This window comes from Lygodium microphyllum, chromosome 22 (genome assembly GCF_053477565.2).
Source record: "Lygodium microphyllum isolate KBCC chromosome 22, Lygodium_microphyllum_v1.1.10, whole genome shotgun sequence".
Taxonomy (NCBI): Eukaryota; Viridiplantae; Streptophyta; class Polypodiopsida; order Schizaeales; family Lygodiaceae; genus Lygodium; species Lygodium microphyllum.
In genome coordinates this window covers 128,345,874-128,372,514 of record NC_141156.1, presented here as the reverse complement: position 1 = coordinate 128,372,514, position 26,641 = coordinate 128,345,874, and the positions used below count along the sequence as shown (strand labels likewise).

The 26,641-nt window shown below is 40.8% G+C and overlaps 1 pseudogene; it reads right to left on the bottom strand.

Annotated features, from left to right (window-relative positions):
- Nucleotides 1-10,799: 10,799 nt before the first annotated feature.
- On the bottom strand, nucleotides 10,800-16,523 carry LOC148017606 (uncharacterized; annotated as a pseudogene).
- Nucleotides 16,524-26,641: the final 10,118 nt, after the last annotated feature.

The following is a 26,641-nucleotide window of genomic DNA, read 5'->3' as shown; positions in this document are numbered from 1 at the left end:
TAGCCTAAGTACATCAAATGTAGCTCAAATCTAAGTGCATAAGCATATCATAAACATATTTGGGCTCATACATCAATGCTAGATATCATTGTAGATACGTAGCACACCTAAAATACCATACATGCATAATCGGTATTCAAAGTATGAAGCTCATTGCTCTATGTTTGATATCCAAACTTATTACAATAATAAACACTTCAATGACTGAGTTAATCAAGCTCTAATTAGCCCAAAAGCCTCTTCATAGCATTAATGTATCATCCAAGCATTGCAAACATTGTCCATAAGCATCAATAGAGTATTAACCAATCAAGTGCTTGTTGTCCAAACTAGAATCATTCTATTTTGTATAAACTAGAGAATTAAAAAAAACTACACAGAATCAACCCTTTGATTGCTCAACTTTGTAGCACTTGTCATACTCTTCATTTCTAGTTGTAAAATAGTTGAATCCAATATCATATACAAAAGTTATGGCCAATATATGAAAGTGTGGTCAAGTCATCATAACTATCTATACAACTTGTGTATTATGTTTTCTAACCACTCAAAATGGATAGAATGGCTACTTCCTAGCTCAATAAGCACTCAAAAAGGCTCAACAAAGCCTTGGGAAGCTCCTTAACAAGTTGAGAGCAAGTTAGAATAAGTCGAGAGAAGGGAAGACTTAATGCATACCTTGAGAGATGAAGAAACAATGGCTATCAATGAAACCTTAAGCTAAAGCTTCTTCACAAGCTGAAGCAAATGATCGGTGAATTCCTTGAGTCTAAGCTCTAATACTAATTGAAAGATAGAGTCCAAGGAAGCACATAAGTGGAAGCAATAGCAAAGCACAAGATATGGCGGATGGGGAGAGAGAGAGAGAGAGAGAGAGAGAGAGAGAGAGAGAGAGAGAGAGAGAGAGAGAGAGAGAGAGAGAGAGAGAGAGAGAGAGAGCATATGTGGGCAATCCAATAGTCACAATGTGTGATTGGCCTTCCCTCCTTCAATAGTCACTGAAAGAATAAAGAATGAAGTGACAGTGATGGGCACCCACCACCTATAGTGTATAGGTGTGTGACTACAATACAATAAGTAAATGTGGGCAACTAGGCACAAGTACCTTTACCTCCAACACTCGTTTCACAAAAGGATGTTTTGTATGGGATGTGTGATTCTCATTGGGCCTTATTAGTTTGGCAAGAAGAATGTGTAAAGGTGAGAGCTTGTCAATGAAAGACAAGCAAGTATGGGGCTCATTCAAGAGTTTATTTGTGTGCATCTATTTGTTTGAAAAGCAAGCCTATGAAGAGGGGTTTCATTCCCTAAATACTAAAAGATGAGAAAAAATGATGATTTTTGTGGCCATGGACTGAGCTAAAAGTTAATATACAAAGTAGCTTAAGAAAAACTCGATAAACAAAGAGCTCAAAGTTTAGTGTGTTGTTTGACTTAGGAGAGAGAATGGAGACAGAAGGTTATGTGCAAGAGGTTTAGGTCATGATACTAGTCATCATCAAAGATCACATGCATGTCAAATATTTTTTTGTATGAAACTCACAATGATCCTCTCATCTTCTCACCTTGTCAAGAAAAACAAATTAAATGAGTTGTTCTACACAATTTTTCCCCCAAAGGATGGTGATGGCAACAAGTCCTAAATCCAAGGAAGGAAAGCATGCACCATAAATCTAGAAGATAGAATAGGCCATTGAAAAGGAAAGGTTAAAGAAGAGCAGGCACGATTGAGTAGTGTTATTAGCCCATTTCTTTAGAATTGATGCCGATAATGGTCATCAGATACCAATCTCACATGTGATACCTATATGAGTAATCATGTTGCAGCTCCACACTTTTGATCATGCTACTATTTATTCTCTTTTCTTGCTCAAATACTTCTTTTAGAGTGGATAATCACCTTCACAATAATGATGCTTCTTCCAATCAAGTAGAGGTAGTGTTTTGCTTGGATAATATGTGGCATTTCTTGCATTTGTATCATACTCTCAAGCTCTAGTAAAAATTTGATTCCTCTCTTTTCATATGCCTCCTCAATATTTCAAAGGACATTTGTTGTCATCATTTTTGGACTACAACCTATCATCCTCTAGAGTGTTGACTGTATAGGAACTCTTGGCAATAGACTTTCATTGCAATCTCCATCTTTAGTGTACAAAACTCTATCCTCTTGCAATCAACACAACTAGCCTTGACATTGTCTTTGTGTAACCCACATATTATAGCTCTTAGTGAGTGCTGCTCCCAAATGATCAAATAATACTCTCACAAAGAGATATGCCCAGATGATCAAACAATATTCCCAAATGATTCCTTATGAGAGATGTTGATCCAAAGAATGCTTTCATAATATCACTCCCTTAACATCATATTATGCTACCATGTATTATCTTTTGATAGTGTTAGAAATCAAGCTCACCGTCAATGTGTCTTTATCTATGATCGACATATATGACAGCTAGAGTGTGCAGCTGTCTACATGTGACTACATTAAATAAGTCGGGTTAGTAGTCAGTTAGTGACCTGACTAGAGTTAGTCTGTCTAGTCTACACTTACACTAGGTCACTTTATCTTTGTTGTGTGTGTTACTCAATTAGAAAAAGAATAATGGAAGAAAGCTATGGAACCTGAAGGTTCATGACAATGGAGTTTCCTTGTCTCTCTCTCTCTCAACTTTGAACATGGTATTAGAGCAAGACTTGGTGGACTTCTTGGAGCAGGAGGGAGTGAAGATGATCTGCAGTTGAAAACTTATGTTATTTTTCAAACAAGCTGAATGCCATTGTCAAATGGAAGGTATGCAGTGTGTGATTGTTTGCTCTATGGTCCAAGCTACTGTCTGGGGCTTGTTTAGAACCTTGAGAAGGGAGCATTAAGCACCATTGTGTGCTCCATTATCATCATCATCAACAACGTGTGCTGCTGCAAACCCCTATCCAATCTGCGCAGATTGCGCCTGTTTCAGGCCTAAACTCCTCTGCCTCATTTGTTGGTTGTAATCACTCACTTGGCTGTACATTGCTTGCAAGAGATCCCTGGAAGGTACTTGAAGATAATAGGAAGCCATTGCTTGTGCTGGAGCTCACTTATGAGCTAAAAACAGAGATCCCATGTCTGTCATAAACAGTGGCCTACTGTATACAGCCACTACAAAGCATATACACTTGTCTGGCATGAGCTTGAAGCATTCATACATACCCAGAAGCATCACTGGAGCCAAGATGTATGTCAAGAAGCCATATGTACCGGATGTAATGCATTTGAGCTGAAGTTGCTCACTGAAATCACTCAAATCTGAAGTATGTTAGTGGCTGAAAATTGTCATACACAGTCAATGACAAGCATTGTGTATTACTGAAGCAATACAAATCATCTTGGGGGTTCTATCATCTATATGAACTGACCTATACATGCTGAATGTATGGAGGATTGAAGCAAGCAATGAGCATCATTGAAAACTAAATTCTGAAGCTGAAGTAAATGCAGTCACACTATCTTGGTTAATTATAAACAGTTCATGAAGTTTATGCCATTGGTCAACGAAGACAGGTTGTCTATGCCTACTCAGATGCTCATGTATTGAACTTGCCACTACAAAGTAAATGTATGACATGATTGGAAGACATTTTGGAGCTGCTTGGAGCTTGTTATGCTGAATTTTGGTTTACTACAACTTGCAACTAAATTTGTTGACACTTGTATGTGCTAGTTATGCACTATTCTGTGCCTCTATGCTCATGTCTTGACTACCAAATGTACTAGCAGCTATCTAGGAGGTTTTGGAACATGTATGACATGATTACCACTCAGTTTTGGACTTGAAATTGCTACTAGTTACTCACAGTTTACAGTTTTCAGACTGCATGTATGTACCCTGGCAGTGAGGTTACAGAAGCTTAAGTTGAAGCAAACACATAGCTTATGTATTGACAGTTATACCTACAATTGAGACCACTTGTTTGTGGGTTGTTTTGGGGTGTCAGTGGGCTAAAATACCCTGTTTTTTTTCTGCAATTTAGTGCAGAAAACTATCATAAACTGTTACGGACTGAAATTGGTCAGTCATACTTATTGGTCTGCAAGGAGTCAGGCACTTGATAGACAGTCTATTGCATCATGGCTAATGCACATGGGACTCATAATATCACTCAGATAGTTGGAGAGAAGTTGGACAACAAGAACTTTGCATTATGGAAATTCAGGATGAAAAACTTTTTGGTTGGCAGAGGTTATTGGGATCTATGTATAGGAGATGAGGCTGCTCTTGAGTTGCCTGCACAGAATCCAACTAATGAACAAAAAAGAGCTTACATGCTATGGAATGAAAGAGCATGCAAGGTGCTGCATTGGTTTTCTCTATGTATATCTAATGCTATGGTAATTCAAATCACTGGATGTGAGACTCCGAAGGATGCTTGGGACATACTGATGAAAAATTATGGAACCATGACACATGCAAGGAAGATACAATTGAAACAGCAGTTCCACAACATGTCTAGGAATGGCAAGAGCATCCAGGTGTATACCACAGAGATTAAGACCATAGCTGATCAACTTGCTACCATTGGCTCAAGTGTATTAGAAGATGATATGATTGCTGTTGCCTTGAATGGCTTAGGCAAAGAGTACAAAGCTTTTGACACTTCCATTTCTGTCAGAGAAGAGCCCCCTAGGCTGGGAAGAGCTAGTTGCTTTGTTGCTGCATGAATACAGGTTCCAGTGCATCTCAGAGTAGAGACACTGTGTTATACTCTAGCCAGCGTAGTAGAGGATCTAGAGGTCGTGGTTCATTTCGAGGTCGTGGTGACACTCGTAATGCTTACGGACAGCAGCAGCAACAGAGTAATTGGCATGGTGCAAATACACAAGGCCAGCATGGATCTGGTAGGTTTAGAGGCAGGGGGAGATCACCTCGAGGTAGAGGTGGTGGATCTGGTTCATGGCAGTCATCTGATCAGTCCAACAGGGACAAGGATTGCCATTATTGTGGCCGGTATGGGCATATTGCAAAGGATTGTTACAAGAAGTAGGGAGATATGAAGGCAAAGGGCAGACAACATGGGCACTATGCATCTTCCAGTGGTGCTCATGATGAGCTAGTTCATAGACTCTTTGCCATGTAGCATGTATCCAGAAATGCATCGAAACATGATAGAGATGACAGATGGTACATTGACTCTGGAGCATCAAACCACATGACACCGCATGGAGAGTGGTTTGATGAGATGGTTGCAGGTACACATGGTCATGTATATACTGGGGATGACACCCAACATGACATAAAGCATAAAGGGATTGTTCCTCTTATGATGCCTGATGGCAAGAAGAAAGGCCTACATGATGTATTACATGTACCGACCATAACAAAAGAATCTATTGTCTGTGGATCAAATGGCAGAACAGAATTTGCAAGTGAGGTTTAACAAAGATGGGTGTTTCATTGAGGAGTATGGAAATGGCTGCAAGTTAATTGCCAAGGGCAGAAGGGATGGCAGGATGTTTACATTGGATGCGACCATTCCGGGACTTAAGGCAGCCATGTTTGCTCATGATGAGAGTGCCATTCGGGATGTAGAGATTTGGCACAAGCGGATTGGACATGTCAATGTACAAAAGCTGAAATCTATGCAGCAGAAGGAAGTAGTACTTGGATTACCTAAATTCAAGTATAATGATTTTGGTCATGTATGCCCTGCATGTCAGTTTGGGAAGCAGGCACGGTTTCCTTTCATGAGACATGTAAAAAATAGCACTAGGCCTTTACAGTTGGTGCACTCTGATGTCTGGGGTCCTTCACATAATGCTTCTTTTGGCGGTGCACAGTATTATGTCTCATTCATTGATGATTTCAGCAAGTACACTTGGCTTTATATTTTGAAGCATAAGGATGATGTGTTTGATGCATTCAAAGACTTCAAGAAGCATGCTGAAAATGAATTGGGCTGTTACATATCATGCTTGAGATCAGATGGAGGAGGTGAATATGTCTCAAATTACTTTGACAGGTATCTTGCTAAATATGGGATCAGAAGACATCTCACATATAGTTATACACTGCAGCAAAACAGTGTTGCATAGAGGAAAAACAGGGTTTTGATGGAGTCAGCTAGAGCTATGCTGAATGAAAAATGTCTGCCAAATGGTTATTGGGCTGAAGCAGTGATGACTGTTGTCTATGTGCTGAATCGAACCCCTACAGCAGGGATTCATAATGTCACTCCATATGAGCGGCTGTATGGTCATAAACCTGATATTTCGCACTTGAAGGTATTTGGCAGCATTGCATATGTGCATATACCAGATGAGAAGAGGAAGAAATTGGATCCTAAGGCAATGAAAAGTGTGTTTATAGGATATGCACATGAACAGAAAGCTTATAAGTGTTATGTACCTTCTTCGCATGAGAACTCATAAGCAGAGATGTGGTATTTGATGAGTTAGCATCCTGGTATGGGAATCCTATTGCAGTGCCTACTGATGGCTCACCCAGTATGAGTCATGCTGAAAATACTCCTGCAGAGAGTACTTCCATGAGTGGTCAGACAGGTGATGTATCATCTACAGTGAGTCCTTGGACAGGACGATTGCAAAGTCGCACTACTGCATCCATTGACACGGATATGTCAGTGAGGGGGAGAACAGATAAGGGAAAAGAAATGGTTTTTGAAGATGTAACAGGTCCACTCACTGCAGGCTATGATTCATCTAGCAGTGACAGCTTAGACAGTGAATTGGGGATTCCGTCTGTTATGACGCCAGGTGCTAGGCAGAGCCGTTATGTGCCGCCTCATGAGAGGCAAGCTCACAGTGAACCACAGCTCAGGAGATCAGAGAGGGTCAAACGACCTGTTGACAGGTATACTTACACAAGATATTCAGCCCGTCATTATGCTTATATGATGAAAGTAACAGGTTTTAGAGAACCAAGTTGCAGATGAGAATTGGCGTGCTGCTATGGATGAGGAATATTCAGCTTTGGCTGAAAATGGTACATGGGATTTGGTACAATTTCCTGAGGGCAAAACACCTATTGGATGCAAGTGGGTGTATAAGGTGAAATGTAAATCAGATGGATCATTGGAAAGATACAAGGCCAGACTGGTTGCAAAAGGGTATGTGCAGCAGTATGGTCTTGATTATGAGGAGAAATTTCAGCCCTGTAGCAAAGATGGCTACAGTTAGAACTGTGATTGCTTTGGCAGCAGCTAGAGGCTGGAAACTATGGCAGATGGACGTAAAGAATGCCTTTCTCAATGGAGAATTACAGGAAGAGGTTTACATAGAACATCCTGAAGGCTATGTGCATCCAGAATTTCCAGCACATGTATGTCGGCTGAAAAAGGCATTATATGGGCTGAAACAGGCACCCAGAGCATGGAATGCTCACATCAACAGTTATTTGTAGCAACATGGTTTCCGATTGGGAGATGTTGATCATAGTCTGTTTGTGAAGAAGACAAATAGTGGCTATGTTTTCCTAGTTGTCTATGTTGATGACTTAATCATTACAGGAGATTATGAAAATGGGATTGCTGAAATAAAAACATGTTTACAGGCTGAGTTTAAGGTCAAGGACCTTGGAGAGCTGAAATATTTTTTGGGGATTGAGGTTGTCTCTACACCTCAAGGCATATGGCTGCTACAGAAGCAGTATGCTCATGACATGTTACAGAAATATGGTATGGCTGATTGCAAGCCTATGGATACACCTTTAGAGCAGAATGTCAAGCTGCAGATTGATGTTGGGACAGAGATTGAGAATGTTACTATGTATAGACAAATGGTAGGCAGCTTGATCTATCTCACGATCACTAGACCTGACTTGAGTTATGATGTGGGGCTGATCAGTCAGTTCATGTAGAAGCCTCGCAAACCACACTTGGATGCAATCAGGAGAATTCTGAGATATGTAAAGAGTACCACAGATCATGGACTATTTTATGCATATGGGAAACCCCTTGACTTGATAGGGTACACTGATGCTGACTAGGCTGGTTGCACGTATGACAGGAGGTCAACCAGCGGCTATGCATTTGGATTGGGTAGTAGCATGATCAGTTGGCAGAGTAAGAAACAGCCTACAGTTGCATTGTCCAGTACGGAAGCAGAGTATCGTGGTGCGGCCTTAGCGGCCTATGAAGCTAAGTGGTTACAGAAGTTGCTGAATGACTTGGGAGTACACTTGGACAGCAAAGTCAAGGTGTACTGTGACAATTTGAGCAGTGTCATGTTAGTAATCAATCCTGTTTATCATGCAAGATCGAAACACATTGAGGTTCACTACCATTTCATCAGAGAAATGGTTTTAGCATATCAAATTGACTTGGAGTATGTGAAGATTGAAGACCAGGTAGCAGACATCTTTACCAAATCACTTGGTAAAGATAAGTTCATTCACTTTAGACAGCTACTTGGAGTGATACATATGATTTGAGTTTTTTTAGCTTGAGGGGGAGTGTTAGAAATCAAGCTCACCATCAGTGTGTCTTTATCTATGACCGACATCTATGACAGCTAGAGTGTGTAGCTGTCTACATGTGATTACATTAAATAAGTCAGGTTAGTAGTCAGTTAGTGACCTGACTAGAGTTAGTCTGTCTAGTCTACACTTACACTAGGTCACTTTATCTTTGTTGTGTGTGTTACTCAGTTAGAAAAAGAATAATGGAAGAAAGCTATGGAACTTGAAGGTTCATGACAATGGAGTTTCCCTGTCTCTCTCTCTCTCAACTTTGAACAGATAGTACTATAGTGATGTGACTTCCTCTTTAAATGATGATAGGACCCACCATAGTTAAAGAGCTTCCCTGTAAACAGGTTGAATGAGCATTGGAAGACAAAACCTTACTACTCAAGATCTAGTTACTGCTCCAATTTGCAATTTTTTGTCAATACGGCTACTCCTATATACTAGTTCTTTCATTATAACACCGTCTTTATTGTAGTTCTAGCCTACTTTCTCATTGGGGGAGATTTGGACTCAAGTTTGGGCCTTTACAAGAAATTCCACCTCAATATAGAGAGAGTTAATTCAAAACTCATTAAAAATGACAAAACTCATCAATTTTAAACTGTTCTCATTTTTCCAAAATATAAAAATTAGCCCATAGTTTTAAGTTTTCAAGTAGCTCTAATTAAGAGTTTAGATGTGAATACTTGAAAGTATGTACTGGATGCTCAACATTTAGGAAATTGTATCTAGATTGATTAGGATTAATGGTATAGGTTTTTTTCCAAAAGACGAGCCAAAAGATTACATGAAGCCTTGAGTTGTGCCCCCACATTATGTTTTGAAACATTCCATGGATACACTCTCATTTTTCAAAAGCAACTCCATAAACAATACAAATAGGAATGGATGGGTTCGAAACAACATCACAAATAGAGATTTTTGGTGTAGAATCAATAGAGATAATAGGGGTTGAATCAACACCAAAAATGGAGATGGTTGGGTTGAAATCAACAATATGGATGGGGCCAAATCAACATCACAAATGGATATGGTTAGGGTGGAATCAACATCACAAAAATGGACAAGGGAGTGCCTTGCTCATCATCAAAGAGGTACAAGAGAGAGGTGTATCACCTTCACATTGAGCTTAACCATGAGTATGAGCTACTATTTAAGAAAAACAAACCATGTCTAATGTCTTCTATATCTAAAGAATTGTGTAGGTCACAAGGAAAAAGAAATATAGATCCATGGACTGATGGGAAATTGTATGCAAAAGATCCTTTGATTAACTCTATACCTTCGTTCAAGGGTATTACATCTTTAGTGAGCTTTGTTGGAGATGGGTATAATGGCATCTTAGGATATACACAACTTCTGAATGTCATTAGCAATGTACATAAGTTAGAAAGAGAATTGTTAGAGAAGAAAAATGCTTCCTTGAGGCTAATATTAGAGTAATGTAAGTACAAACTACAACAAAATAGAGAGCCTATTTTAGATCTAGAGAAACAAAGAGATGAATCGAGGCTCAAAGAAATAGTATTGAGGGTTCCAAAATAGTGCATGAAACTTTGAAATATTCAAGATATGAAGTTATGAAGCAAAAGTATTAACAAAAGGATGCGTGTAGTGAAGTAAGTAAGTTGATTGTTACCTCTTTCTCTATTTCATAAAGTATTTGTACAATATTTTATAATAACTGCATATTTTGATTCTTACTATAGAATGAAGAAAATAATTTAAGTATGGAGGCATCACTTGCACATCTTAAAATCTATAAAAGCAATTCTAAAGGATCCAAAGTATCAAAAGGTAACATAAGAAGATATTGAGGCCTCTTGCCTACTTACCAAATTGACAGGCTTCACACACTTTATGAAATTTTGTAACTCTAAAAGTAGGCAACTATGTAACCAATCCTTTGGATTCATTAATTTCAATCCTTGTACATTTGTATGCCCAATATGTTTGTACCATATTTCAATGTCTACAACTACTCCTTTCGCTTTAGCATATATAATAATATTCTTAGCAAGAATTTCAATATTTAAAATAAAATTGTGATCAAATCTACTTGCTTTTGTGACCAATTTGCACTTATCATTAAAATATTTCACAAAATAGCCTTTTGCATTAAATCAAACCTATAGCCCTTGCTCTGCCATCTAACCAATAGACACTAAATTCTTTATGATAGGTGGTACACGTAATACATATGAATGACACTTAATCCGACCATCATGTATAAGGACAAGGGAACTTTTTAAATGTGTAAAATTGGGTGCCATGAATTATCACTCGTTTGCACATAACCTGGATTTGTAAGTCTTGCATCTCTCTGAACTATTCATCATGGCTGGTTATATGACTAGATACACCTGAATCAACATACCATACATAATCATGTGTCCCATTTCTTGTAGTAAAATTCATCATGTGTTACATAATGAATAGATGCTTGGATGATGCATGGTTTCCTTGTTGCAATTTACCACTGCAGATATCATTCTTCTTAGCATAACACTGGGTTGTAATATGACTTGTTTTGCCACAATAATAACAAAAAATACTAGAATTTATAGAACCTCTATTCTACCGTCCATCTTTTTCTCTAGAGCTCCCTCTATCTCTAAATTTGCAATAGCCTCTTGAAATCTACATATCACCAAACTACTAATTTAACCTATTTTGGTGGTTATAACCAGCATGTCCCATATCATGACCTCTTGAAGAGAAACTATTACATTCCTTCCTGAACTTGAGTAAAAAATCTTGGACTTGTTTACCACTTCTTTCAAATTATTTATCATGCATATTGATCCTATTAGTGATCATGAGCAAGACCAACTTACCAAATATCTAGAAATAGCTTCTATAAATACATAGAAGTAACAAACAATTTCTAGGCCTTCTCATTATTAAGTCCACCCAAAGTAGATAAAACCAAATCATCATCATCATCAACCATTGCATCAATAGTTGCTAAGGCATGTGCAATGTTTCTCACTTTCAAAATAGACATCTTTCCTTTTTTCAAAGTATTCAATTCTTGCTTGAGTTGAATCTTTCATGCCTTTGTATAACTTGAAAACGTGTTCTCAAAAATTGTCCAAGTTACATGTGAATTTTCTATATTTTTTATGTATCCTAGCACAATAACAATGACTATAGATAGCCAATATATTAACTTTTGTCTTTTGTATTCCATTCTTTCCATGCCATAAATTCTTCTACAGCCACAAGATCACTTTGCTCTGATTTCTTTCATTTACCTTAAATGAACTCATAGAGACATTTTCCAATAAGAAAGTTTGTCGCATGAAACTTCCATGATGGATAATGGTTCTTATCTAGCTTCTCAATGATGGTGTTTTCATTGTTCTTTGCCATTATCATAAAATTGATATAAAATAGTAAGTACGTCTTCTACAATCTTTTGCAACAAGTGTACAACAATAGACCATGCAATCTTTTTCATTGATTGCTTAATGATACATGTAATTTGTAATCTATTTGCAAATAAAACCTGTGTTTGATTCTTGGTGGCAAATACTATAGAACTTAAAGATTTGAAATCTATAACCTATGCATCCACTTTTGGTTGATATAATCAAAATCACAGTATACCATAAAACTACTGTGTCTGCAACCTTGTGGGCCTAAAAATAGAGCCTAAAACAGCCTCAAATGGCAATAAAAGTAATGATAGGACCCTAAAGATCTTATTTGCAAAATACAAAATGCTCTACTTGGATACCAAATCTCACAAGAATATAAGATTTTTGCTTTGCCCTGCTTCCGATGTGTACCTCCATAAGCATTATTCAAGAGAAAGAGTGGGAGAGTGGGAGAGGTTCTAACTTGTTGCTTGATTGCTCAAATCCTTGCTTCTTTTTCTTCACTTAAGCATTCAAAACCATTGTCTCTCAGTGGTGGCAATCTCATACCATGTCACAAATTGTGTGATGAGGGGACTTGCTTGAGTTGTTGCACCAAATACTTACCATACACACAAAAGAAAGCTCATTTAAGAACACAACAAGACAGATGGAGGCCAAAATATTTTCTTATTGACTTCTTCTTCTTCTTTTACACATAATTCAATATAGAAAAACTATAGATAAGGTACGACATAAAGGAAAGTGGCCTATTAAGTCAAACAATGCATAACAAACTATTCTAATTGACTATCACTATAACTATACCAGCTATAGACTAAATATAATAAGTGATAAGTTAGTGGCTATAGAAAATTCATAATGACCACACTGATGTGCTAAGTGTAGATGTGCATACCCATATAACTAGGTGGTCCATCAGCAATGTCCACACGTGTTGAGCTTATTGTCTCAACATAATTGTTGCAGTGATGAATTCGCCTCACATAAAATGTCAAATTTATTATATGTGTTTGGAATAATCAATTTAGTTTCTCTAGCCCCATCAAGAAATGTCTTGCTTCTATTTGGCATATGTTCTCCATGGTTTTCAATAACTCTTTAAGAAATGATTATGCCATTTTCGCATTTTCTTGAGTTTGCATAATACCTCAATCCACTCTCAAATTTGCTTTTATAACAATACAAAGTTGTTTTAGGAATCCCATGCAGCATGTACCATGCCTTGTAACATACCATGGAACTATATATCTTGAAAGTATCCTTGATCTTTCTTGTAGTGTCGTGGTGCCAAGCAATGGAAAGCATGCCATATATATACTTAGTTCAAGATTTAGAGTTCTACCCACAAAATTACTTACATATTTACATCACACTATCACAATTTGCATATTGGCAATATCTATTAGAGCAGCAATCCAAAGTAGCCACCTATTGTATTAAACTAGCTGAAGTATGTGTGCTGGTAGTTATTGGGGACATGTATTGGAACCATCTTGATAAATGTATACTTACTTTTCTTAGAGAATGGTTTATTAGAAGCCAATCTAGGATTCCACTAGTTGAGGTACTTAAGTGTTTTTTTGGTATAATTGGTCCAAAGAAGAATATGATAGTGGACTATCATCCAACAAAGTCACCTGATTAATTGGCCATCTAAAAAAATCAAGACTATTCACAACATAAAAGTTCTCATGAGATCCATATCTTATGGATGGTGCTTGAGCTTAGTATCAATCCTCTCTTTATGGGAAAGAAGGTTCTCAAGGCAATTTTCCACTCTCCCTCTAAGAGCATGACAAGATAGTTTGCTGTCTCTCATTGAGATGGCTATGAGATAGTGCTTGAGCACATGCTCAAGCTTTTATCAACACTATCTATGTTATGACTTTTTAATATGTCTTTGAGACACAACTTGAGCATGTGCTTAATCTTACATGGCTATCTCTTTATGGGGGAGGACCTTTGTAATGTCTCCGCCTGCAGAATTAAGCCCCCTCCCCTTTTGATTGAAATAATTGAATTTTTTTAAAATCCCCTACCCTTGTTGTCACCAATAGGTGGTAGGGGGGGAAGGACAAGAGGATGATGGTGAGGGGAAGGAGAAGTTGACGAAGAACATGAAGATGATGAGGACAATGACAATGTCGATGAGGCCGAGGCCACGGGCCTACTCCCACTCCCATGCATGGTAGGTGGAGGAGATCCCACCACTACTCCCACCCCCTCTCCGCATTTTCTTCCTCTCCCCCTAACTCTTTCTCCCCCCATAATAACCCCCTCCCCCCCAATCATAAAAGAAAAAAAGATATATGAAGCCTTAGAGGAGGGGCCATGACATTGAAGGGAAGAAGAGGGGGAGAGAGAGAGAGGAGAAGGAGAAGAGAAGAAGAGGAGGAGAAGAAGAAGAAGAAGAAGAAGAGAAGAATAAGAGAACAAGAAGAGGGGGAGAGAGAGAGGAGAAGGAGAAGAGAAGAGGAGGAGGAGAAGAAGAAAAAGAAGAGAAGAAGAAGAGGGGGAGAGAGAGAGAGAGAAAAGAAAGAAAGAAAGAAAGAAAGAAAGTTATATTAACGTCTTCTAAAGACCAAAACTGGCCTATGAGACAAACTGTGATACAATAGATGAGGTCCAGTTATCCAAAATAAAAGTGCTGAATGAAAAGCTAAAAACTGGAAACTGAAAATACGGTGCTGTGAGTGTGATAAGTGTCGTGTATGTGTATGTGCGTATGTAGCTCTGGTACTCCAAATAATGGCTACAAAAGGGGAACAAATGTCGGTTGTGATAGGGGAACAACTGTCGACTGTGATAAAGTGGTGCGATGTGTATATGTAACAGATGTAGGGAGATATACTATCCTGGGATGTAGTAGCAGTCGTCGAAGTCGCTAATAGCAGGTGATCCCTCCTGGATGTGCAGGATGTGGTACATCGGCGGTGGAGAAAGAGCAAACTGGAGATCTGAGATCCAATGTGTCGAAGTGTCGTCGGATCTCAGTCTCCTGTCGATGTAGATCAAGAATCCTTCGGATCTCCTATCGGTGTGGCTATGGGGTTCGAAACCCACGGATTCTCGTGCGACGTCGGGTACGCTAGTCCTCAGCCTGCTGTAGTGTGAGCCCAGAGGTCTGGCTAGAGGCTGGTACAGTAGCTCCCACTCTTTCTGTCTGAAAGAACTGTGTAATAGTCGTCTGGGTGGGCCCCTCTCTGGCTGGGACCCGCTGTGTGCTCTGCTCTCTGATGTGCCATGCCTCTCCCAGAAAATGGCCAAATGATCTCTGATCCATATCAGTCATACATCCCTGAAGTGAGCTGCTCAATGTGTATCTAGATCTCAACTCTGAGTATACCGAGCATCTGAGAACAAAATGCTCCTCACTCTCCACCTCTGATCTGCAAAGGGGGCATATCCTCTCCTCCCATGGGATGCCACTGGCTCTGCCACTCTCAATCATAAGCTGATGTGATGATACCCTGAGCTGTCCAATAAGAACTCTCAATCGATGTGGCATATAGATCTGCATATATCTCGGAATCTCTATGAATCCCTGCTCTGATATGCTCAAGAACTGTGTATAATAATGTGCCATCTTCGATGGCAGTGGCTGTGCAGGGCTGACCCATGTCCTCTGTATATAAATATGCCATATCTCCTGTCTGATGACTCTATTCCTCTCAGAGAGAGAGAGGGTGTAAGTGGGAGCCTGAGTATCATATAGAAGAGGTGGGAGTCTATCAATGTCGAGCCCATGTCTATCAAACCAAGCTCTAGTCTGTGCATACCATGATGTGGTATCCCCCGCTCGAGCCATCTCCTGAGATGCCATATATGCTCTGTATGCAATGCGATCTCTGTCCATATCCTGAAATCTGTGTAGGAAGCAGACTGTCTGAAATAATGCCTCGACTAGCATGGGCGGTGTGGCAAGCTCTGCTCGCACAATATCATGTGGGACTGAGGCCTTGCTGCGAATCAATCTAGATATCATGATCACCTGAGGTCTCTCCATCAATGTCCATACATAATCGGCAAGGCCTGGCCCCCATATAGCTACTCCATACATCAGTGCTGGAGTGACTAGAGTATCAAAGAGCCACCCCTTGGTGCGGGGCTCCTGGAAATGTGCCTGATGACACTGTCGCTCCATAAGAGCCAATGCTGAGTATCCTCTAGTGAGGCAGTCACGAGCTGCTTGTGTCATCGAGAAAATCCCTGAAGCTGCTGTAAAGGTGACTCCCAAATATACATATGATCCAGTGACCTCAATACTCCCTCCTGCTGCCATGAAAATACTATGTCTACATATTTGAGCTGATGTATGGAATATAAGAACCTTGGTTTTACCAAGGTTCACTGTCATGCCTCTATGTATGCAAAAATCATCCAATGCTAATAAATGCTGTTGTAATCCCTGAGCTAAATCTGAGACCAACACAATGTCATTTACATATAGTAAGATATGAACTGTGGCTCCACTAAGATCTATACCTCCACCGGCTCACTGTTGAATAAACTCTGCTATCTCATCAATGTATAGCCCAAATAGAGTCGGTGAGAGTGGGCATCCTTGTTTCACACCAATGGTGCTCACAAGGGGATCTGATATACCTCCCGGACATCTGACTCTGCCAGTAACCCGCTCATATAGTGCATAAATACCCACATCATGTCATCATCCACCCCCAAATCAAGTAGGCATCTGAAAAGCCTCTCTCTCAGAACCGTGTCAAAGGCTTTGCGGAAATCCACAAAGCAACAATACAATCTCTGTTTCTTCACTCGTGTCTGGTCGATCAGACAATGGAGAGTGAAGATGTGGTCTATGGTAGAAAATGCCCGTCTGAACCCTACCTGTCCGAGTGCGTGCATGCACTCTCTCTCTCTGCCAGCGTGCCACAGAGAGAGAGAGAGAGAGAGAGAGAGAGAGAGAGAGAGAGAGAGAGAGAGAGAGAGAGAGAGAGAGAGAGAGAGAGAGAGAGAGAGAGAGAGAGAGAGAGAGAGAGGAGGAGGAGGAGAAGAAGGGAAGAAGGGAAGAAGAGAAGAAGAGAAGAAGAAGAAGAAGAAGAGGGAGAGAGAGAGAGAGAGAGAGAGAGAGAGAGAGAGAGAGAGAGAGAGAGAGAGAGAGAGAGAGAGAGAGAGAGAGAGAGAGAGAGAGAGAGAGAGAGAGAGAGAGAGAGAGAGAGGGAGAGGGAGAGAGGGAGAGGAGAAGAAGAGAAGAAGGGAAGAAGAGAAGAAGAGAAGAAGAAGAAGAAGAGGGGGAGAGAGAGAGAGAGAGAGAGAGAGAGAGAGAGAGAGAGGAGAAGAAGAAGAGAATAAGGGAAGAAGAGGAGAAGAGAAGAAGAAGAAGAAGAGGGAGAGAGAGAGAGAGAGGAGGAGAAGAGGAGGAGAAGAAGAAGAAGAAGAAGAAGAAGAAGAAGAAGAAGAAGAGGGAGAGAGAGGGAGGAGAAGAGGAGGAGGAGGAGAAGAAGAGAAGAAGAAGAAGAAGAAGAGAGAGAGAGAGGGGAGGAGAAGAGAAGGAGAAGAAGAAGAGAAGAAGAAGAGGGAGAGAGAGATTTATAAGTCGAAAATATGGCCCCCAAACGGAGGGAGACTCGTGTCAATGGTAATCCCGCATTTGACAATGGAGCCACCAGCCAGGGCATTTCGATGAATACGAATACAACGTCGGGTATGGATAATTCATATCCAAATATCTAGGTATTAATTGCCATCTCCGCTATTCATTGAGACATAGGGTATGTCGATTGGCATACGCATGAGTTCTCTTTAACAAGTAACCTGAATTACTTTTCAATACTTAATGAGCTCATAGGGAATTTTAGAAAATTCCTCCATATCCATAGATGACTGAGTGAAGATTTGCTCATATGACGAATTGAGGTTCACACAAGCCCTTGTATCCGAATACAATCATTAGGATTAAAACTATGATACCTTGAGATTCGTCCGATAGTGACTATGTTTGTCAATCCTATTCAAGAATTGGGCTAGATGCAGCAACATCTCTAGGCCTCAAAGGCAAGAACTCTAGGGATTAGGATGCTTTCGTACTTGTTGAGAAGAAGGCTGGGTTATCGATCAATGAAAGTGAATAATAAAACTTATATCATGATCAGTGTTTGAAACCCTAACATATGCCTTAGCCAAAGAAAGGAGTATTAGGTAAATTTTACATAGAATCACTCTTTGATCCCAAGGGGGAGAGCAGATATGCAATGGCAAGGTTATCGCGATTATTCTTACAATGCTTGGAAAAAGATATCACCATTTTGTTGATTGATCTAACATCATCCTAAATGTTTTTTTTTGCATTAAAGTGATTGTTGGAATGTGATGTGGATGATTATTCCACATGCTTGTGCTTGATGGTAAATGCATGACAAGTTGCCATGGGAAATAAAGGAATGTTTCCTTGGAAGATAATATTAGGTTGATTGCCTTGATTGTGCTTTATTCTTAATTGGATTGATTAAGGAAGGATAGTTGCACAGATGGATCACCTCCAAGATCACATCGCGGATTACCCCGAGAGGGCACTGCTTGATTCACAGGCCGAAGGTTGAGTGGTGAAAAGGCCAACCACCGAAGTTGTGTCTCACTCTTAGGTCGCTTGGGGTCAGTGGAGCTCTGGACACCCCTTGTCTAGTCCGAAACAAAGTTGTAGACTGCCGTGAGCCCAACATCTAGGGCGTTGGAATATCCTATTCTAGAAACTGGATGGAAATTATGGTGCCATGTGATTTGGACCGGGTACTTCTGTTGGACAGAAGGAATACATAATCTCTCCTGTATGGGCAAGAGACAAAGATTAACTTAAAGATAAGTTAAGGAACTTGTTTGTCAAAAAGACTACTTGCCCTATTTTCGTGTTTGTGCTATAAATTATGTGAATGAACCCTATTCCCTAAAGGCTTTATTAAGGAAGCTAGTTTTAAATGTCATACATAATTTTGGTAGGAACTAATTAGAAAGCTAAAGCTATCAAGGGAAACGGGTGGGCAGAACTCCTGATGGGTCCATCCTACAGCAGGGTGGTCCTAAGAAATTGGGAGGCTTCTCACAAGGTTTTGCCATCATTTGACCTTTAGGTATTGTTAGGTTAGAACTCAATTTCATGCCACTTTAGGGGACCAAAATGGGACTATGCCCTATGGGCAGAGAGGTTGAGCGGTGCATCCCTCTCGTTTTCCATTCTCTTTGAACCAAGTGTGGTATGGATTTGCTTCGGCTTGGGTATCTCTGCGTAAAGTAGGATATCCAGAACCCGACGCTAGAATGCTGTCAAGAGACCTTGACTACTAGGAACCTAGATTTCAGGTCGATCCTAGTGGGTTCGGCTATGAACGTTTCGCTGCAAGGTGGACTCGGCAAACCCTAGGCGACAAACCCCAGAACATTCCATGGGAGTACCAGGCAGCAATGCTTAGATTCATTTCTCGATGGACCACTAAAACGTGCTCGGACAGCTGATAGGTGGGTACATTACAGTTGGTATTAGAGCAAAACTTCATATTGATGCATGATTGATTAATGTATGGTTCATAGACATATCACAAACAAAATAACCTAAGTGGTATCGCTTGATTGTTAGGCACCTTCTACAACCACGAATGTTGATATGCAAGAGAAGATATTCCTTCTCAAGAAAATTAAGCCACTCGAATTTGAAGGAGAAGGGATAGATGTCGCAGTAAAGGTGGAGATATGGATTGAGTCAATGGACGATTATTTCTTTGCTTCGGGAACTGCCTCTACCAATGAAGCAATGATAGCCAAAGTTGGCCAAACTCGGATATGGTGGAAGCAATGGTGCAAGGATCAAGGTATTTCTAAAGCCATTATCACTTGGGCTCAGTTGAAAGATGCAGTACAGGGATGATACCTTTCGCCAACCCACTAGACTTTGAGGATGAATGAATTCTTCAAGCTAAAGCAACTAGGATTGACCTTGGAAGCCTACTACTCAAAGATTGTAACCCTACTAAAATATACACCACCTGTGGATATTGCGCAGCAAGTATCCAAGTTTTTCCATGGCTTGAACACTCCTCTAAACCACTGTCTTGAAGCAATGCGTCCAATAAACTTGCAAGATACATTACTTTGAGCGACTCCAATCATCCAAGAACTTGAATCAAGCAGTTGTAGCAAAGATGATTCCCAAGATTAGGACAAGAGATACCACTTGTGTGGTGAGTTAGGGCACATCCGTAGGAGATGTCCCAACCACCAATGTTTCGACTACAATGAGCTAGGGCACGTCCAAGTAGACTACCCTAACTTAAGTCCAAAAGATATTGAGCCTCCAAGAAAACTGGGCTACACAGGCGCAGTCTATGGATATATAGAGGAATTAGATGAAGACAAAGACTTAAAACCAACTACACCTCTTCAAGACGACCTAGTGTATACTCAAGTTGGAAGGAACACCTAGACAACAGTCTTTGAACGGTGTAGATTATATTGTCTCTCATTGAACCCCTTGAAGTGTCAATTCTGGGTCAAACATGGGTGTATCCTAGGGCACGTGGTGTCCAAGAATGGCATTTCCATGAACTTCTCAAAAGTTAGGGTTATTGTCACACCACCAACTGATCACAAGGGAGTTCAGTGCTTCCTAGGCCATATGGGATACTATTAGCGATTCATGTTGAACTATGCATTAATTGTTAGACCTCTATACAAATTGCTGATAATATTAGAATTGACTGAGGAATTCCAATGTGTATGTGAAGAATTGAAGAAGGCTCTAACTAGCACACCAATCCTAACAGCCTCAGGCTAGACCATAACCTTCCACATTCACATTGACACCTAGAAAATTTCCATGGGAGCTGTATTATGCCAATGTGGTGAACACAATCTAGACTATCCATTGAGCTTTGCTAGCAGAAAACTCACAAATACAAAGATAAAGTACTCCATGACAGAGAGAGAGGAGCTATCCATGGTGTTTGTTGTAAAGAAATTTCGGCACTATCTTTTGGCTATGCCTTTTACCTTTTTTGTTGACCATCAAGCCTTGCTTTATCTTGTTAAAAAACCATGCACTACTGGATGCATTGCTCAATGGTTACTTTTGCTATTAAAAATCAACTTCTTTGTGGTTGTACGCAAAGGGAAGCAGCACTATATGGATGACCATATGTCTTGCATACCCATAAGAGAAGCCGTTGGGGACAAGGCATCACCACGGACGATTTGCCAGACACACATCAGTTTAACCTATCTAGCAAGAGGGGTTTTTTTAGAGCCGGTTTGATGCCATATCAGGTAGATGACATAGTCCAAGTGTGCTGGAATGGGGGCTACCTGAATGACCTATCGAGAAGGCCCGATTTAGGCGACTCATCCTCAAGATACAACCTTATCAGTTAATAGCAGGCTAGCTCTATAGGCTAGGGCAAGATGAATTGCTATGTAGATGCATGTGTGAACATGAGATACACGATGTGCTTGCAGAAGCACATGACAAAATTGCTAGAGGACACTTCAGTAAAGGACATGATAGCTCGCAAGGTGTTATAGTCTCAACTATGGTGGCCTACTCTTCTCCGAGATGCCACATGATTCATAAAGCACTGCAATGAGTGCCAACGGACTAAGGTACCTGTTGGCAAGGACCAAATGGAGCTGACCCCAATCATTGCCAAACAACCTTTCGAGAAATGGAGAATTGACTTCATTGGCTGATCAGCCATGTAGCACAATACTCACAGGGGCTAAGTACATTATAGTTTCCATAGATTATCTCACGAAATGGGTAGAAGCACGAGCCACTAGAAAAAAACATGCCAGAACCACTATTAAGTTCCTTTGGAAGCAGGTAATCTCACAATTCAGTTGCCACATTGAACTAATTAGTAATCAAGGCATACACTTTATTAATAAAGTGATTGCTCACCTCTTGTCGACCTTTGGAAGCATGAGCCACTAGAAAAAAAAATGCTAGAACCACTACTAAGTTCCTTTGGAAGCAGGTGATCTCACAATTCAGTTGCCACATTGAACTAATTAGTAATCAAGGCATACACTTTATTAATAAAGTGATTGCTCACCTCTCGTTGACCTTTTTTATCATCCATAAAAAATCCTCGCCCTACTACCCTCAAGAAAATTGCTAAACTCAAGTCTACTAATAAGATCTTAGTGAATGTCCTAACAAAAGTAGTCTCTGCCTCGTGCAACAACTCAGATAACAAACTGATGGTAGCCTTATGGGCCTACTACACATCCTATAAAATGGTGGTGAGATAGAGTCCCTTCAAATTAACCTACGGGACTGAAGCTATTCTACTTGTAGAGTTCTTTGTTCCGAGCCTAAGAGTAGCCATCCAAGAGAGATGGGATGGAAAGGAGTCATGGATGGAGTTCTTAATCAAGCTACAACGTTTATCGTGGAGACTTTACTCCTAGCCACCCATGCGTTGATTTGTGAAAAGGCACAACACAAGAGTTGGTTTGACAAGCATGTCAAGTAGCAAAAATTCGAGTAGGGTGACCTAGTGTTGTTGTACTCAGTAAAAGACCATAAACAGAAGATGAAGTTTAGGGGATTATGGCCCTTCCGAGTCTGCACTATCAGCCAAACCAGCAATGTAGAGCTTAAGACCCTAGATGGGAGAGCATAGGCTTCTTCAACGATAGCTGCAATAAAAAATACTACCCCCCCACACATCTAATGCACGAGCCTCCCATGCTAGAGCCTCCTGTGAAGGTCCAAGTTGCCACAATAACAAAAATTGATGAGGAGGATGAAGAGGCAATACCACCTACTTACCTGCACATAATGGTCACTGCCCAACAACCACATCCCTTCGATGCATTGATCAATAGGGAGCTGATTTTAATATCTTAACTCATGATCATTGGACTCAAATTGGCCGCCCAAAACTACAGCTGATCATATGCACTTTCATGCAAAGTCGTAGTCCCTATTGAGTTGAAAAGCATAACCATAATTTTCTATGTGTTGTCGAATACAAAAGATGTGGGTAAGGAATCGTAGTTAGAATGCTCATTTAAAAAGCAAGCACATTGTAATGTCGACTACGAGTCTTAGCGTATTCACCTTGCTATCGACAATGTATGAATAGTCACGACTTTTAGCAAGGGTAGCGTGGCTCCTTCAAAGCCCACAAAGCCACTGGTAGAGAAACCCACCACCAAGCCTAAGGAGGGGGGTCATGACTTGTCATAACCCGCCAAGCCACACTGTCGAGATCAAAGCTAAGGCCCTTGAACCACATTTTAATTGGATGCCTAAATGTCAAGGATTGCCACGTAAAAGCATACAAACGTGACCTTGCAAGCCTAGGAGCTCATACTAGAAATCTAGGAGGCAAAGAAGAAACTATAGGCACTAATGAATAGTTAGCCACCGTGATGGGTCCCTAAGCCCTTATTTCAAGTGCAAGGCTATTACGAGGGAAATGCTTGGATATGGATGCCTAAACCCAATATGGCCAGCGGCACTATTCAAACACCACCCTCAAACTTGACCACACAAAGCCCCATGACAAATTAGGCACTAAAACCGCAAAAGACTCAAGTTGCAAAGCCCATAGAGTCCAACAACGTTAAGCTTGTAGAGCCTCAACGGGTATATCGATCAAAACCGCAACTTGCTGACTCCAAACCAACACAACCTAGGCTTGCTACTACTTCCCCTAAAGCCTCACAAACATCTAGCAACACAATGTCAGAATTACAAACTGCGCTTAGTGCACAAGAGGCTAATCTACACACTTAGGAGTAGCCACAACCACAGACATCTAGTATTGAGCTGACAAGTCTAGTCAAAACCCAGTCTCTGATAGGCCTTAAACCCTTGTACGAACAATGATCAATTCTTACCTTGGCCTTAGACTTAGCTAAAAATATGGGGGATGACTTGGTTGTTTGCCTTTGGCGCTTGGATGCCACATTTACCACACTTACTAAAAGCTATGACCAATTAGCCCTAGGTCTTTTAGATGCGCCTTTAGCAACGAAGGTGCACACACTACCTTGCTCATGGGAAGAATTAGAATTTGTCTTCGTTAAGGCTCCCCAGGCAGTTGATGAACTAATTGCCATCGAGATTTCCCACAAAAAAGCATGCAAGTAACGCCTCATTACGTCTTGCAACAAGGGCACCTTCCTCACCACCGGACCAGGAAATTGAGGAGTTGAAAGAACTTGTTGACAATGACTCCTCTCTCTTATGAAAATGGTATGGTCTTTGACTTCAATGGGAGCAAAAGGTCTCCCAAATCATGACCAGTGTTGAGCAGAGAGGTGCAATCAAGACCTTGGAATATGACCCAACTTACATAGCTCCAACCTCCTATAGGGTATTGACCACCACTCACAACCAACCTTTAGAAGAGCACATCATGACTCACCCCTACTTAGATCGCATTTTGACAAAGGAGGAGCTACATATTGCTAGAAAAATAGACTCCGATGATTTCTTGTTGGATGTCCTCCCCTACTTTCCTCATGTAGGCATCCAACCTTTCAACATGGACCACTATTCTAAAATGGAGTAGAGCCCGAACTTCTATGCTTGGCTCATGCAAAAGTGATGCACCGTGAGCATGCATCAAACGTCCTAAACCCCTTCAAATCCTAGGAAGGATTCTTCTGATCTCCCAAGGGGGAGGGGGTAAAATGTGGAACATAAAAAGAGACTAGCAGAAAAGAATGGATAAAAAACAACTTGGGATTAAGGAAAAGTGTCATAAAATTGGTTGGAATGCATGGACTGCTTGAAGGAAAAGTCTCTTTTTGTACTTAAGCATTTCAATTTTCCATAAGCACACAACCACTTTCTACGTGTCTTTTTGTAAGAACTTGTTTTAAAGAACACTAATGGTGAGTTGTGGCTTCATGATAGGCACACCCTAAATTTGGAGGATGTGGTCATAGAGGAGCAGGCCATATGGTGAACCACAAAACCAATGCAAGTTGCAAAAGTATGTGGAAAACTTTGGCTAGGCCGTCAACTATGAAAAGTGCGCAGAGTTTCTTTGGACCTTCAACGGGAACCATGGCAGAGTAATGGCGCACCAAGGAGAAGACGCCCACCAAGTGGAAGTTGAACTGACCCTAGAGTTGGTGGAGAGGGCATTGGGCCTAGCGAACAAGGTGGAAGGATGGCCAAAAAGGGATGTATATAGCATGCTTGGAATGGATAAAGTCATGTTCCACACTAAGGATGGCATTAGCTTGGTAGATATCCATGATAGAGACATCTGGCTGCCAAATGTTGCACACCTTGTTTTCTAGTCAAAGGTACAATGCATTGATGAGCAAGATCAATGTGCTGATATTGGAAAGCATTGCAGCCAAGTCTCTAGATTAAGTAAATCTAACGGCTTCTTGTAGAAGACCATTGAAACTTCAGTAAAGACACTAGCCATAGGAGGAAAACCCACAGGTGGAGCGTACACGGCCTCTAGGGCAAGAAAGACATCATCCTCCAAGGCCTCAACCATAGGATTTGGTTGAGTCTTGAGTGACGGCCATCATTAGGGAGGCATTGGGGGAAGCCCAAGATGGAGAAGAAGTTGATGAAACACTAGATAGGTCACCACCTCACCGTGAGCAAGAGCAATCCAGTGAGAGAATAGTGAGTGACAAAGAAGAAGAGCAGGAATCACAATCTAGCCATGGAGGGGCCAAGAATTCAAAGAAAAAGACTCCATGGGAGAAGGCCAAAGAAGAGAGCAAGGAGAAAGAGAAAGAAGACCTACAAAGAGCCCAAAGAAGTCCAAAGACACTGAAGAGAAAAGAAAGAGAAAAGAAAAGAAGAGTCAAGGGGAGTATAAAAGAGGAATCCAAGAGGGATGAAAAGGAGAGAAAGAGGAAAGCAGACGAAGAAGACAAGGAGCTCAGGAGGAGAGAAGAAGAAGACATAGCCATGGCCATCCGCCTATAAGTGGAGCAACCCTCCAGAGAAGAGGAGTTGGCTTCCATGAGCCCCCATGAAGAAGAATGCCCAAGGACAAGCTCCCAAGTACCCAAAAGCATGCCACCCCTAGTAGCAAAGGGCAAAGGCAAGGGCCTAATCGATTGCATCCCACCTATCCTAATGCCCACCACCCCAGTCTTTGCACCCACTCAAGGCACTTCTACCATAGTGGATGCTAGTAACCTTGTGGCCTGGGTGCAGTTTCTAGTCAATAAAGAGAGATAACTCAACGTGCAAATGGAGGGACCCTAGTGACTCAAGCAAAAAGACTAGTAGCTACTACAGATGCAGAATCTAGACAAGATCCCAAGAGATAGAAAATAGAAGCATCCACAACAACTACTCCTACAACATTTCCGTCTTCTTCCAATTAGGATGATTACGTCAAAGAACTCCTTTCACAACTAGAAAGAGTGAAGGAGGAAAAGAAGGTGGCCATTGCTGAGCTAGAAGCCAAGAAGAATACGTTAGCAGCCTTTCAACTCGAGAAAACCCACAAACTAGCCTTGTGTCAAAAAGAGGTAAGTGAGCTTAAAGCCAAGCTCAAGGCCAAGGAAGGACAAGAAGACAGATGGCAAGCAAGGCTCGCTTAAGAGACACAAAACCTCATGAGCCTACAATGACATTATGACAAGCTAGTAGTGCTATATAAAGACCTACAAGGGGAGCTAGAAAAAATCCAAGATGCGATGAAGCAATTCACCACAGCAAAAGAAGAGAGGGGCCAAAGGCATCAAAAGCACATAGAAAATGTGGAGAAGAAGCTAGCCTTAGAGCTAGAAGAACATAAAAGATTAGAAAGAGAAATTGAGGAACAAGATCATAGGCTA